General features: G+C 38.8%; 1 protein-coding gene across 48 annotated transcripts in view; it reads right to left on the reverse strand.

Moving 5' to 3' along the window:
- The window catches only part of ACAP2 (ArfGAP with coiled-coil, ankyrin repeat and PH domains 2), a 168792-nt gene that overhangs the window by 136767 nt on the left and 19106 nt on the right, over positions 1 to 12919 (reverse strand). The gene's annotated exons all lie outside the window — the stretch shown is intronic.

Below are 12919 nucleotides of genomic sequence, written 5' to 3' on the forward strand. Positions count from 1 at the left end.
ATAAGAGGACACAGAGTAACAGAAGATTCCATTTTAAATATTTAAGAAAAATTAAAAATTCATGGTTGAACAGTTAATGTGATTTTTGTCATATTCCACAGTTAAATTTAGACCTTAAGGCATTTAAACTTTGTTCCTTTTGTAAGTAGTTTTGGTTGAAAGTCTTTGCTTATTTAAAATTGTATTGCTATTGCCGTATTTTCTTTGGTTGAGGTACACCACAGTCTAATTTCTTATGTCACAACATTCATCAGTTCATTAGAAAAGTATAGTCAACAGACAAAACTGTCTCACATTTATTTTAAAGTAAATATTGCTTAAGGCAATGAGAAGCCACAGACTGAAAGTATTTACCAAAAAAAAATTATATGTGTATTTCTGATAAAGAACTGTTACCCAAAATATACAAAGAACTCTTAATACTCAACAATAAAACATACAACCCAAATAAAAACCGAGCAAAAGGGGGCCGGACACGATGGCTCATGACTATAATCACAGCACTTTGAGAGGCTGAGGCGGGCATATTACTTGAGGTCAGGAGTTTGGGACCAGCCTGTCCAACATTGCGAAACCCTGTCTCTACGAAAAATACAAAAAATTAGGCGGGTGTGGTGGTGCAACCTGCAATCCCAGGTACTCAGGAGGCTGAGGCACGGAGAATCGCTTGAACCCAGGAGGCGGAGGCTACAGTGAGCCAAGATCGCACCACTGCACTCCAGCCTGGGCAACAGAGTGAGGCTCTCTGTCTCTCAAAATAAAAACAAACAAAGAAACCCACTGGGCAAAAGACCTAAGCAGACACCTTAGTAAAGAAAATACACAGACAAACCAGGCGTGATGGTGCACGCCTGTAGTACCAGCTACTCTGGAAGCTGAGGCAAGAAGATAACTTGAGCCCAGGAGTTTGAGGCTGCAATGAGCTATGACTGTATCACTACACTGCAGCCTGGGCAACAGAATGAGACCCTGTCTCTTTAAAAAAAGAAAAAGAAAGAAAGAAAGAAAAGAGGAGGAGAAACACAGATGGCAAATAAATAGGTGAAAAGATACTCCACATAATATGTCATTAGAGAATTGCAGATTAAACAAGGAGAAACCACTACACACCTATTAGAACGATCAAAATCTAGAACATGGACAACACCAAATGCTGGTGAGGATGTTCAGCAAAAGGAACGCTCATTCTTTGCTGATGGGAAAGAAAAATTGTACAGCCATTTTGGAAGACAGTTAAGCAGTTTCTTTAAAAAAGAAATACATACTTTTTATTTTCTAAAGAGACGGGCTCTTACTATGTTGTGCAGGATGGTCTCGAACTCCTGAGTTAACGTGATCCTCCTGCCTCAGCCTCCCAAAGTGCTGGGATTATAGGTATGAGCTGCCATACCCAGCCTACGAAATACATTCTTGCCATACTATCCAGCAATCACTCTCCTTGGTATTCACCAAATAAGCTGAAAACATATCCACGCAAAAACCTGTACAGGGATGTTACACCAGCTTTGGAAGCAACCAAGATGTCTTTCACTAGGTGAATGGATAAGGTGTGTACATCCAGACAACAGAGTTATCGTTCAGCACTAAAAAGAAATGGAGAAACCTTACATTACAGGTTGAGCATCCCTAAATCAAAAATAGAAAACACAAAATGCTACAAAATCTGAGACTTTTTGAGCAACCACATGACACTCAAAGAAAATGATCACTAGAGTATTTCAGATTTTGAATTCATGGATTAGAGATGCTTAACCAGTATAATCCAAATATTCCAGAATCAAAAAAATCTGAAACCCAAAACACCTGTGCTCCCAAGCATTTCAGATAAAGGATACTTAACCTGTACTAAGTAAAAGACGCCAATCTGTAAAAGCTATACACTATATTTCAACAACATGACATTCTAAAAAAAGACAAAAACTATGGAGACAGTAAAAATATCAGTAGCTGCTGGGAGTTGGGGTAAAGGGAGGGATGAATCAGTAAAGCCCAGAGAATTTTAAGGCAGTGAAACTATTCTGCATGATCCTATAATGGTAGCTACATGTCATTATACATTTATCTAAACATCAAGAATGAACGTTAATGGAAACCATGGACTTTGGGTGATAATAATGTGTCAATGTAGGCTCAATGCTTGTAACAAATGTATCATTCTGGTACAGGATATTGATAGTGGGGAAGGTTCTATGTGTCAGAGCAGAGAATATAATAATTCTCTGTACTTTCTGCTCAATTTTGCTGTGAAACTAAAGCAGCTCTAAAAAAGTCTTTTTTTTTTTTTTTTTGAGATGGAGTCTTGCTCTGTTGCCAGGCTGGAGTGCAGTGGTGCAGTGGCTCACTGCAACCTCCACCTCCCAGGTTCAAGAGATTCTCCTGCCTCAGCCTCCCGAGTAACTGGGACTACGGGTGTGCACCACCATGCCCAGCTAATTTTTGTATTTTTAGTAGAGACGGGATTTCACCATGTTGGCCAGGCTGGTCTCGATCTGTTGACCTCGTGATTTGCTGGCCTCGGCCTCCCAAAGTGCTGGGATTACAGGCCTGAGCCACCATGCCCAGCCAAGTCCATTTTTTAAAAAAGTAAATATTGTCTTCAGCCAAAAAAGGTAAGTTCTTTTTATTAAAGAGATACCAGATAAACCACTTACTGACATTTGTATCATTTATTTTTAAATATTTTCAGATATATGACTTTATTGCATACCATTGATTTGATAAATTTTTGTATGTGCAAAAGATAAAAACTTTATTTAGAAAAAATAAAATATATATGCAAAATGATAAATGTATTTTTATGAGTCAGTAAATTTTTTAAAATTTCAAGTCATAGAAGGTGAAATTTTAGGATGAAAAAAATGCTAAAAAGGTGAATACAACCCACAGATTGGGAGGTGTGATTTTTATTAACAAAGGATTAGACTATCTACAAATTCTACAAATCAAAAAGAAATGGACAAACAGGCCAATAGAAAAATAAGAAGAAAATATAAATAGGCAACTTATAGAAGAGGAAATATGAATGAACAATTAACATGAAAAGATGCTCAATGTCAGATGGGCGTGGTGGCTCACGCCTGTAATCCCAGCACTTTGGGAGGCCGAGGCGGGTGGATCATGAGGTCAGGAGTTCGAGACCACCCTGGCTAACACGGTGAAACCCTGTCTCTACTAAAAATACAAAAAGTTAGCCGGCATGGTGGCACATGCCTGTAGTCCCAGCTACTTGGGAGGCTGAGGCAGGAGAATCGCTTGAACCCAGGAGGCGGAGGCTGCAGTGAGCCAAGATTGCGCCATTGCACTCTGGCCTGGTGACAGAGCAAGACACCGTCAAAAAAAAAAAAAAAAAAAGTCCTCAACATCACCAGCGGTTAAGAAACACAAATTTAAAATCACGAAATATCATTTCACATCCATCAGATTAGCAAAAGTTTTTAAATCTGGCCATACAAAACACAGGAGAGGATATGAAACATACACCATCTCCTATATAGCTTGTAGGAGTGTATACTGATATAACACCTTTAGAAAGCATTTGGCACTTACCCTTCAACTTGGTAGTTCACTCCCTAGCTCTCACATGTGCACAAAGATACATGGAAATGTCATATTAACACTATGAACACAGTGTTCATTTTTCACAAAGAAAAATAGGAAATAAATATCCGGAAGAGAATGGATAACTGCAATGAAGTATTTTCTTATAATGAATTTCCAAATAGCACAAAAACTTTGCAAATAACTAAAGGAATGTGTCAATTTGGTTGAATCTCACAACACTAGAAGAACACGTCCAACAAAAGAGCAGCTCTTTCAACTTAAGTTTAATATGTATCTATCTTAAAATGTAAAAGAAATTATCCTCACTTGTAAAACCAATTTGCCTTCAAGACCATAAATATCAAGATCTCAAGTCTTTTTTTTTTTTTTTTAAGAGACAGGGTCTCTGTCACCCATGCTGAAATACAGTGACACAATAATGACTCACTGCAGCCTCAACTCCTGTGCTCAAGCAATCCTGCCTCGGCCTCCTGAGTAGCTGGGACTACAGCTGGGCATCACAATGCCTGGCTAATTTTTTTTTTTTTTTTACTTTTTGCAGTGAGTGGGTCTCCCATTGTTGCCCTAGCTGGTTGTGAACTCCTGGCCTCGAGCAATCCTCCCGCCTTAGCCTCCCAAAGTGCTGACATTACAGGCATGAGCCACCACACCTGGCCTCAAATCTTTATCTCCAACCTAGACCTCTCAGAGCTTTCAGAATGCCTAATGAACATCTCTACCTGAATGTACCATGCATAACTCAAAAACGGGCATCAAATTCTCCAAAAATCTGTTGTTCTCTCTGTGAGCAGCAACACCATTCACAGTTGCTCAAGACATAAATCTAGACATCATCCTGAATTCCTTCTTCCTCATGCCCCATATCCAAGCAATCACAATGTCCTATTATCATTCTACCTCCTAAATACCTTGATGCTATCTCACTCTTATCTCCACTAACTACCAAAAGCGGACCATCATTTCTTCTCACCTGGATTATAGCAACCACCTTCTAAAGGACTCTCTTGCCCCAATGAAGTTAATGACATCGACACACTGCAAGTATCATGTTCTTTAAGAAGCATAAATATGATCAAGAAACTGTCAACAGCTGGGTACAGTGGCTCACACCTGTAATCCTAGCACTTTGGGAGGCCAAGGTAGGAGGACTGCCTGAGCCCAGGAGTTCAAGGCCAGCCTGGGCAACATACAGAAACTCCATCTCTACAAAAAATTTTAAAAATTAGCCAGGCATGGCGGTATGCACCTGTAGTCCCAGCTATTGAGGAGGCTAAGGTGGGAGGATCACTTGAGTCTTGGAGTTCAAGGTTGCAGTGAGCCACAATCACACCCCAGCCTGGGTGACAGAGTGAGATCCTGTCTCAAAAAAAAAAAAGATAGTATCACCTACTACTTAACATTTTTCATGGCACTCCACTATCCTCAGGTTACAGTCCTTAATGTGACTCAAAAGGCCCATGATCTGACCCTTATTTAAAACGCCTCCGTCTTCCACATCCTATACTTTTCCTGCATTTGGGCCTTTGGACTTAACAGTTCTCTCTGCCAGAAGCCCTCTTCTCTTCTTAAACTGTACTTCACCTTGGTAATTCCAAATTCGTCTTTCACCTGTCAATTTAAATATTCCTTACCTTAAGAAGCTTTCCTTTCCTATGCAAGACAGAGGTCCTTCTCATCCTCTCCCACAGTTCCCAGGATTCACTTAAATTATATCACTTACACTGTAATTTAAGTGTCCATCTGCTTTTCAATAATCCCAATATGACAAGCTACATGAGGGCAGAGACGGGAGTCTTGCTCACCATTAAAGCTGCAAAACCTAGCTCAAAGGATTAAAAGGTAGAATTTCCTTCAAAAAGGAAGAAACTGCTGTTTTGTTGTTCTTGCCAGGGCAGGGGTGCGGTGGTACCATCACAGCTCACTGCAGCCTCAAACTCCAAGGCTCAAGTAATTCTCCAACCTCATGCTTCAGCCTCTCAGGTAGCTGGGACTACAGACACACGCCTCCACACCCAGCTAACTTTTCAATTTTTGTAGAAACAGGTCAGGCTATGTTGCCCAGTCTGGTCTCAAACACCTGGCCTCAAGCAATCCTCCCATCACGGCGTCCCCAAGTGCTGGGATTACAGGCATGAGCCACCGCACCCAGGCCAAGTAACTGCTCTATCAATTTGCCATTAACTTGTTTCAGGTCCTTGCTCAGTCTGCCTTAAAACGCAGCTTCAAGATTGTTTATAATAGTTGCTAAACTATTAAAGAGATAAACAATAAGTCCAGATAAAAACACTGTCCTACACAAGTGTTTTGTAGTGAGTACCACACCCTAAATATTATATATGGGGCTATTCAAAAATATTGAGACACTATATAATAACATGGAGATGCTTGCAATAGACTGTATTGTTTTCTATTCTATTTCTCTTTGCTTCAATTTCCTTTTTTTATGATATTAGCCCATTTTCTACTGAGGTAGTATCAGCATAAAAAAATGTTTAGCTGCCTTATCGAGACAAAATTCAAATACCATACCCATTTGAAGTGTACAATTCAATAGTTTTTAATATACTCAGAGTTGTGCACCCATCACCCCAGTCTAATTTTAGAACATTTCACCATCCCAAAAAGAAATCCCATACCCATTAGCAGTCACTTCCCATTACCTCTTTCCCTGCGCCCAGCCCTAGGCAACCATTAATCGACTTTCTGTCTGGGTAGATCGGCCTATATGCAACATTTCATTCAACTGGAATTGCAGGACATTTTTCCGTGCTCTCCAAATACATAGGATTTGAAAGTTATTTCACATTTTTTCAAATATTTTCCTATCTTTCACTTACTGGGGGAGAAGAAATTTTTTCTTTTAGTTAAATGCAGTAGTGAGAAGAGGGGAAGGAGCAGAACAAGGACATCAATCTGTAACTGACTGAACAATCAACTGAGATCACTGACTACCTTCAGACCAGCCAGGGGGAGGGGTAATATTTTTATATAGTAAAATCTATTTCAAGGCATTTGTCTTTGGTGTCATGCTTAGAAAGACTGTCCTGGTCCCAAGCTAGCATACATTTTCATGTATATTTTCCAATACTACATTCACAGCTTCAATTTTAACATCTAAAGCATTACTCCATCTAAAATTTATTCTAGGGAAATGTATGTAACCTACCCAAACAGCCAGTTGTCTCTCATTATTATCTAGTAACTATCCTTTTCCCCTTGATTTTAAATAACACCTTCACCATTCTCTAAAGTCTTACATACATTGGAGTCTGTCTTTGGATTTTTAAAACTTCTGTTCATCTGTCTGTTCTAGGATCAATCTCTATACTTCAACAATACATTTTAAAGTTTGATATGGGACATTGTCCTCATTGCTCTTATTTTTCAAAATCTTGGCTAGTCTTGCATGTTTGTTCTTTTATATAAACTTTAAAATGCTGATTGACATTGCATTTATATTTATACATTAGAAAGAATTTATACTTTTGCAATGTCGAGTCTTCATGTAACAGATATGATTCCTTACTCATATTTCCCCCTTTCTGTCAAGTTTTATAGTTGTTTTATAAATTATGAAGTCCTATACATTTTATGTTAATTTCATTTCTATTTATAGTTTTTGTTATTAATATAAATGGAATTTCACCTCTACTTATTTCCTATCTGCTTACTGGTATAAAGTTCCTAACTTTATTTAATGTATACACACGCTTGGAGGTCTTTTTGAATTATTTTATTCATTTTCATTATATCTTTTTCTTGTTCTGTTTTGTTTTGGTTTTTTTGAGACGGAGTCTCACTCTGTCTCCCAGGCTGGAGTGCAGTGGCGCAATCTCGGCTCACTGCAAGCTCCGCCTCCCAAGTTCACGCCATTCTCCTGCCTCAGCCTCCCAAGTAGCTGGGACTACAGGCACGTGCCACCGCACCCGGCTAATTTTTTGTATTTTTAGTAGAGATGGGGTTTCACCGTGTTAAATGGTCTCGATCTCCTGACCTCGTGATTCACCCGCCTTGGCCTCCCAAAGTGCTGGAATTACAGGCGTGAGCCATTGCGCCTGGCCTGCAATTTTGCTTTTGTTTTTGAGATGGAGTCTTGCTCTGTCTGGGCTGGAGTGCAGTGGCGCCATCTCAGCTCACTGCAACCTCCAGCTCCCAGGTTCAAGTGATTCTCCCGCCTCAGCCTCCCAAGTAGAAGGGATTACGGGCACGAGCCACCATGCCCAGCTAATTTTTTGTATTTTTAGTAGAGACAGGGTTTCACCATGTTGGCCAGGCTGGTCTCCAACTCCTGACCTCAAGTGATCCACCTGTCTCAGCCTTCCAAAGTGCTGGGATTACAGGCGTGAGCCGCCGCACCCGGCCCTATTGCAATTTTGAATGATTTACTTGTTCTATAGTGATAGAATAAGGAATAGGGTTATAGACAGCCAATGGAAAACTATGCCTTGCCTTTTTAACCATTAGGTTAAACAGAGGAAAGGACTAAAAATCACTCTGCTTTATTATTATCTGTTTATATATAATGAATTATATGTAATTCAGCCTGATAATTCTGAGACCTTTAGAACAGTGGTCCTTAAAGGTTCACATCAGAATCACCTAGACAGCATTTTGAAAGTATCTATGCCTGAGTCCTATTCACCTCTAGAAGTTCTCATTCAGTAGGTCTGGGGCAGAGTCCAAACAAAGGCATTTTGGAAGAAGCTCCTCAGGTGATTCTGATGTGCATCGCCTATTTGACTTCTCAAATGATGAAATAAACATTAAAATAAACCAAATGAAAACATTCGTAATATAGAAGGCAAAGGTCTTGACACAAAGTCATCCGTTATCTTTCTTAGGATCAAACTCTACCTTCATAACAGTGTCTTACTTTTACCTCAATGATCACCACTAGCACCTGTCGCCAGGATACAGCTGCTGGGTTCAAACCAAAAGAGATGCCATTGTTTGTATTTGTTGGAATCATAGGAAAGCAGTACTAGTAATGCATTAGTGCTGTAGTCATAGGAAAGATTACATACTGCTTACACAATAGCTGATTGATGAGCAAGAAATCTCCTCTACAATAGTTGCTGTACAATTGTGAGTGGTGGTTTGAATTAAACAGTTTTGTAATTTGTACAGAAGTTTTCTGTTGTCACAGTTAGTTTTCTTCCATACCTAAAAGATTTGAGTTTTTAAATGAATACTGTAAAAGCAAGATTTTTGTTTTAATTTCCTTTCATACTTCACCTGGAAAGATTATTTCTAAATACCTTAAAATATGTTCTTTTCAAGAGATTCAGAAATATGTAGTAAGTTATTCTTGCTATGAATTCTTTTCCTAACCAAATATTTAGAAACAAGTTCCTCTGTTATATACATCTTGACACTATTATATAAAGAACATTTCTGCTATTCTGTTATATCCAAAATGGAAGTTTTGGATACCAGACAACTTTCACATACAAGTTAACCTTCCAGTTCATTTTTTGTGTATCGAAAAAAAATGAGGTATCAGAGGTTATGTTTTTTAACCTCTTATGAAATGAATCAGACACAAAAACAGAGAAGTGTATAATGTACTCCCTTGTACCCATTACCTAGTGTCAATGATCAGAACTTTGCCATTCCTGCTTCATATAGTCCTGTCCCTTTTTTTAACTGATGTATTTTAAAGCAAATCCTAGATGCTGTATTATTTTATTGATCCTTAACAGATAAGATTTTTTAACAGAGACTCTTTATCATTATCACACATAATAATAACAAAAAATCCTTAATGTCTCACTCTCATTTCATGATTGACTCTCCCTTACTGTCTCTGAAAGTATTTTTACACTTAGTTTTCCTCAAGGTTGTATCTTTTTGTTCCATATTGTGACATGCTAAAATATTTTGCCTGAAAAGTCCATTTTGTTTTCTTTTTTATTTAGAGATGGAGTCTTGCTCTGTTGCCCAGGCTAGAGTGCAGTGTGCGTCGATCATAGCTCACTGCAGCCTCAAAAGTGATTCTCTTGCCTCAGCCTCCCCAGTAGCTACAGAACTACAGGCATGCACTACTACACCTGGCTAATTTTTTTTTGTAATTTTCTGTAGAGACAAAGTCTTGCCATGTTGCCCAGGTTAAAAGTCAATGTCATATGTACTATGCAAATCTGAACATGTCACATCTCTTTAAGAGCTTCTCACTATGTTTTCTATGATGAGCCTCCAAAATCCTTAACATGACATAAAATATCTTGCATGATTTGGCCCTTCTTCAAATCCAAGGCCTCAGATACGACTGAGACTTCTCCTAGGCTCCACCATAATCCAAATTTTTCATGATTTTTAAATCATTCCAATGATATGATGAATTAAAAGAAACAGGAATGTACAGCTGGCTAAATGTAATGAAAAAGCAACCCACTCCATGAACCTTGATGGAATACTGATTCAAAGGAATAAAACTAGTAAAATTAGTCATAAAGGACATAACAGGCACAAATGGGAACATTTCAACATGAAATTATTTTTAGTGTTATAAATGTGGTTATGTAGGAGAATGTCCTTATTTTTACGAGCTGCAGGTCAAACTTTCAAATGATTCAGAAAAAAAAAAGTACATGTGAGATGTATTTTATATACCTATTATACATGCATGTAAGATAAAGAGATAGAGACACACATAAAGCAAATGTGCCAAAATAGTAACAACCAGTAACTCCAGATGAAGGCTAGACAGATGTTCAGTGTACAATCCTTTCTTGGATCTGTTCATTGTACAAGTATTTCGGCTGGGCATGGTGGCTCATGCCTGTAATCCCAGCACTTTGGGAGGCCGAGGCAGGCGGATCATCTAAGGTCAGGAGTTCCAGACCAGCCTGGCCAACATGATGAAACCTCATCTCTACTAAAATTACCAAAATTAGCCGGGTGTGATGGCAGGCGCCTGTAATCCCAGCTACTTGGGAGGTTGAGGCACGAAAATCGCTTGAACCTGGGAGGTGGAGGTTGCAGTGAGCCGCAATCGCACCACTGCACTCCAGTCCAGACAACAAAGTAAGACTCCGTCTCAAAAAAAAAAAAAAAGGAGTAACTATTTTAAGTTTTGCAGGCCCTACAGTCCCTGTTCCAACTACTCAACTCTGCCGTTGTAGCAAAAAACACAACCATAAACAATATGTAAATAAATAAGCATGGCTATATTCCAATAAAACTTTATTTACACACACTGAAATTTTATATAATTTTCATGTGTCATGAAATTTTTTTTAAAACTTTAAAATGTAAAAACTTAGCACACATGTAGAAATGATGATATAATTTGCAGGGACTATTGACAAAAAAAACAATGGAGCCTCTTGTTTAAAAGTTATTCAGAATTTCAAAATAGTAACAGCAGAGCACCAAACCAAGCACAGGGCCTTTCTCAGGGTGGGTCCCTGTATGACTACATAGCATGCATATCCACAAATCACGCAGGCCATAGTTTACCAACTCCTGGCTTAGATTCTACTGAAGATGGTTCAAGATTCAGAGCAGAAATGACAGAGTTCAAATCCCCTCCTACCACTTAATAGTTGTGTTCTCTGTCCCCTAGTATAAATAGCATATATCTCGGAGTTGTGAATAAATGATTTAATATATATAAAATACTTAGAATGGTCGTGTGTGTGTGTGTGTGTGTGTGTGTGTGTGTGTGTGGTGTGTATGTGTGTATATATACATACATATATTTTTTTTTTTTTTTGAAACAGAGTCTCGCTCTGTCACCCAGGCTGGAGTGCAGTGGCGTGATCTCAGCTCACTGCAACCTCCACCTCCCTGGTTCAAGGAATTCCCCTGCCTCAGCCTCCCAAGTAGCTGGGATTACAGGCGCCTGCCCACCATGTCCAGCTAATTTTTTTTGTATTTTCAGTAGAGACGGGGTTTCACCATGTTGGCCAGTCGGGTCTCGAACTCCTGACCTCAGACAATCCACCTGCCTCGGCCTCCCAAAGTGCTGGGATTACAGGTGTAAGCCACTGCGCCCGGCCAGTTTTGACTACTTTTTAGTCAACTAAAAAAATTTTAAGACCAGGTGCGGTGGTTCACACCTATAATCCCACCTGGGGAGGCCAAGATGGGAGGATAGCTTCAGCCCAGGAGTTCAAGACCAGCCTGGGCAACAAAGTGAGATTTCGTCTCTACAAAAAAATTAGAAAATTAGCTGGGCACAGTGACACACACCTGCAGTCCCAGCTATTCAAGAGGCTGTGGTGAGAGGATCATTTGAGCCAAGAGGTCAAGGCTGCAGTAAGCCATGATTGTGCCACTGCACTCCAGCCTGAGTGATAGAGTGAGACCCTGTCTTAAAAAAAAAAAAAAAAAAGGTTTTAAGAGTTGATTGAGGTAGCAGGATATCAAACACATTTTTTAAATTTGCTATACAACTAAAAGTATCATCTGAATAGTTAAGTGTGTCAAAATGTTTGTGAAATTAAATATAACATTTCCTTAGAGCCCTCATATAAAAATACCCTGGTAGCTTAGACTAGTCAGAGTCTCTCAAGAATTATGACAACTACTCATCAAGACTTAACGATTTTGGACTGACTTAGTTACTACATTGTAAAAGGAAATTTAAATAAGCCCCAGCAGCTGTCATATATTACTTATCGTTTTGCAATTCATCAATTGTACAATAACAGAAAAATTCCTCAAATAAAAATTATAGTATGTTATGTGAAAATGGAGAATGTATAACTATTTTAAGAAAGTACTTGTTGGTAGTAAAAGTCTGTTGCCTATCTACTGTGTGCAAGAAATCGTGCTCAAGAACAAAGGAATAAAAAGACATGGTGGTCTGTGTCCCAAAAAGTTTACCATCTAAAAGTGAATATAGGATGGGATCACATCAGTTTTTAAAGTCAATTACACAAGGCTGCACAGCAATGCCAGCCCTATTTAACAACTCTACCTCAGTGTCTACTAGGTGTCTCAAACTTAACATGTAAAAAAGATAACTCTTGACTTTTTTCCAAAAAAAACCTATTCTTCCCTTGTCTTCCTCTTTATCAATAAACAGAATCTCCATCCACCCAGCTGCTAAAGACAAAAATGCTATTTTTTTATTCTTCTAATTCCCTATAAAAAAATTCAACATCAACTCTTCTTGATTCTATGAAAAAATGTTCTCAACTATCTCCCAAGTTGTCTCTCACCTGGCCCAGCCTGATAACTAGTTTCCTACAATGGCTTCCTACGTGGTCTCTTTGCATTCACTCTTCCCCCATACAGTCCATTATCAAACAGTAGTCAAAATATTTTTAAAACATAAACCTTATCTCCCACCACTGCTAAAAGCTTTCTAATTGCTTCCTATTGCACTAACCATAACATCCAAACTCAT

Source organism: Pan troglodytes, chromosome 2, assembly GCF_028858775.2.
Source record: "Pan troglodytes isolate AG18354 chromosome 2, NHGRI_mPanTro3-v2.0_pri, whole genome shotgun sequence".
NCBI lineage: Eukaryota > Metazoa > Chordata > Mammalia > Primates > Hominidae > Pan > Pan troglodytes.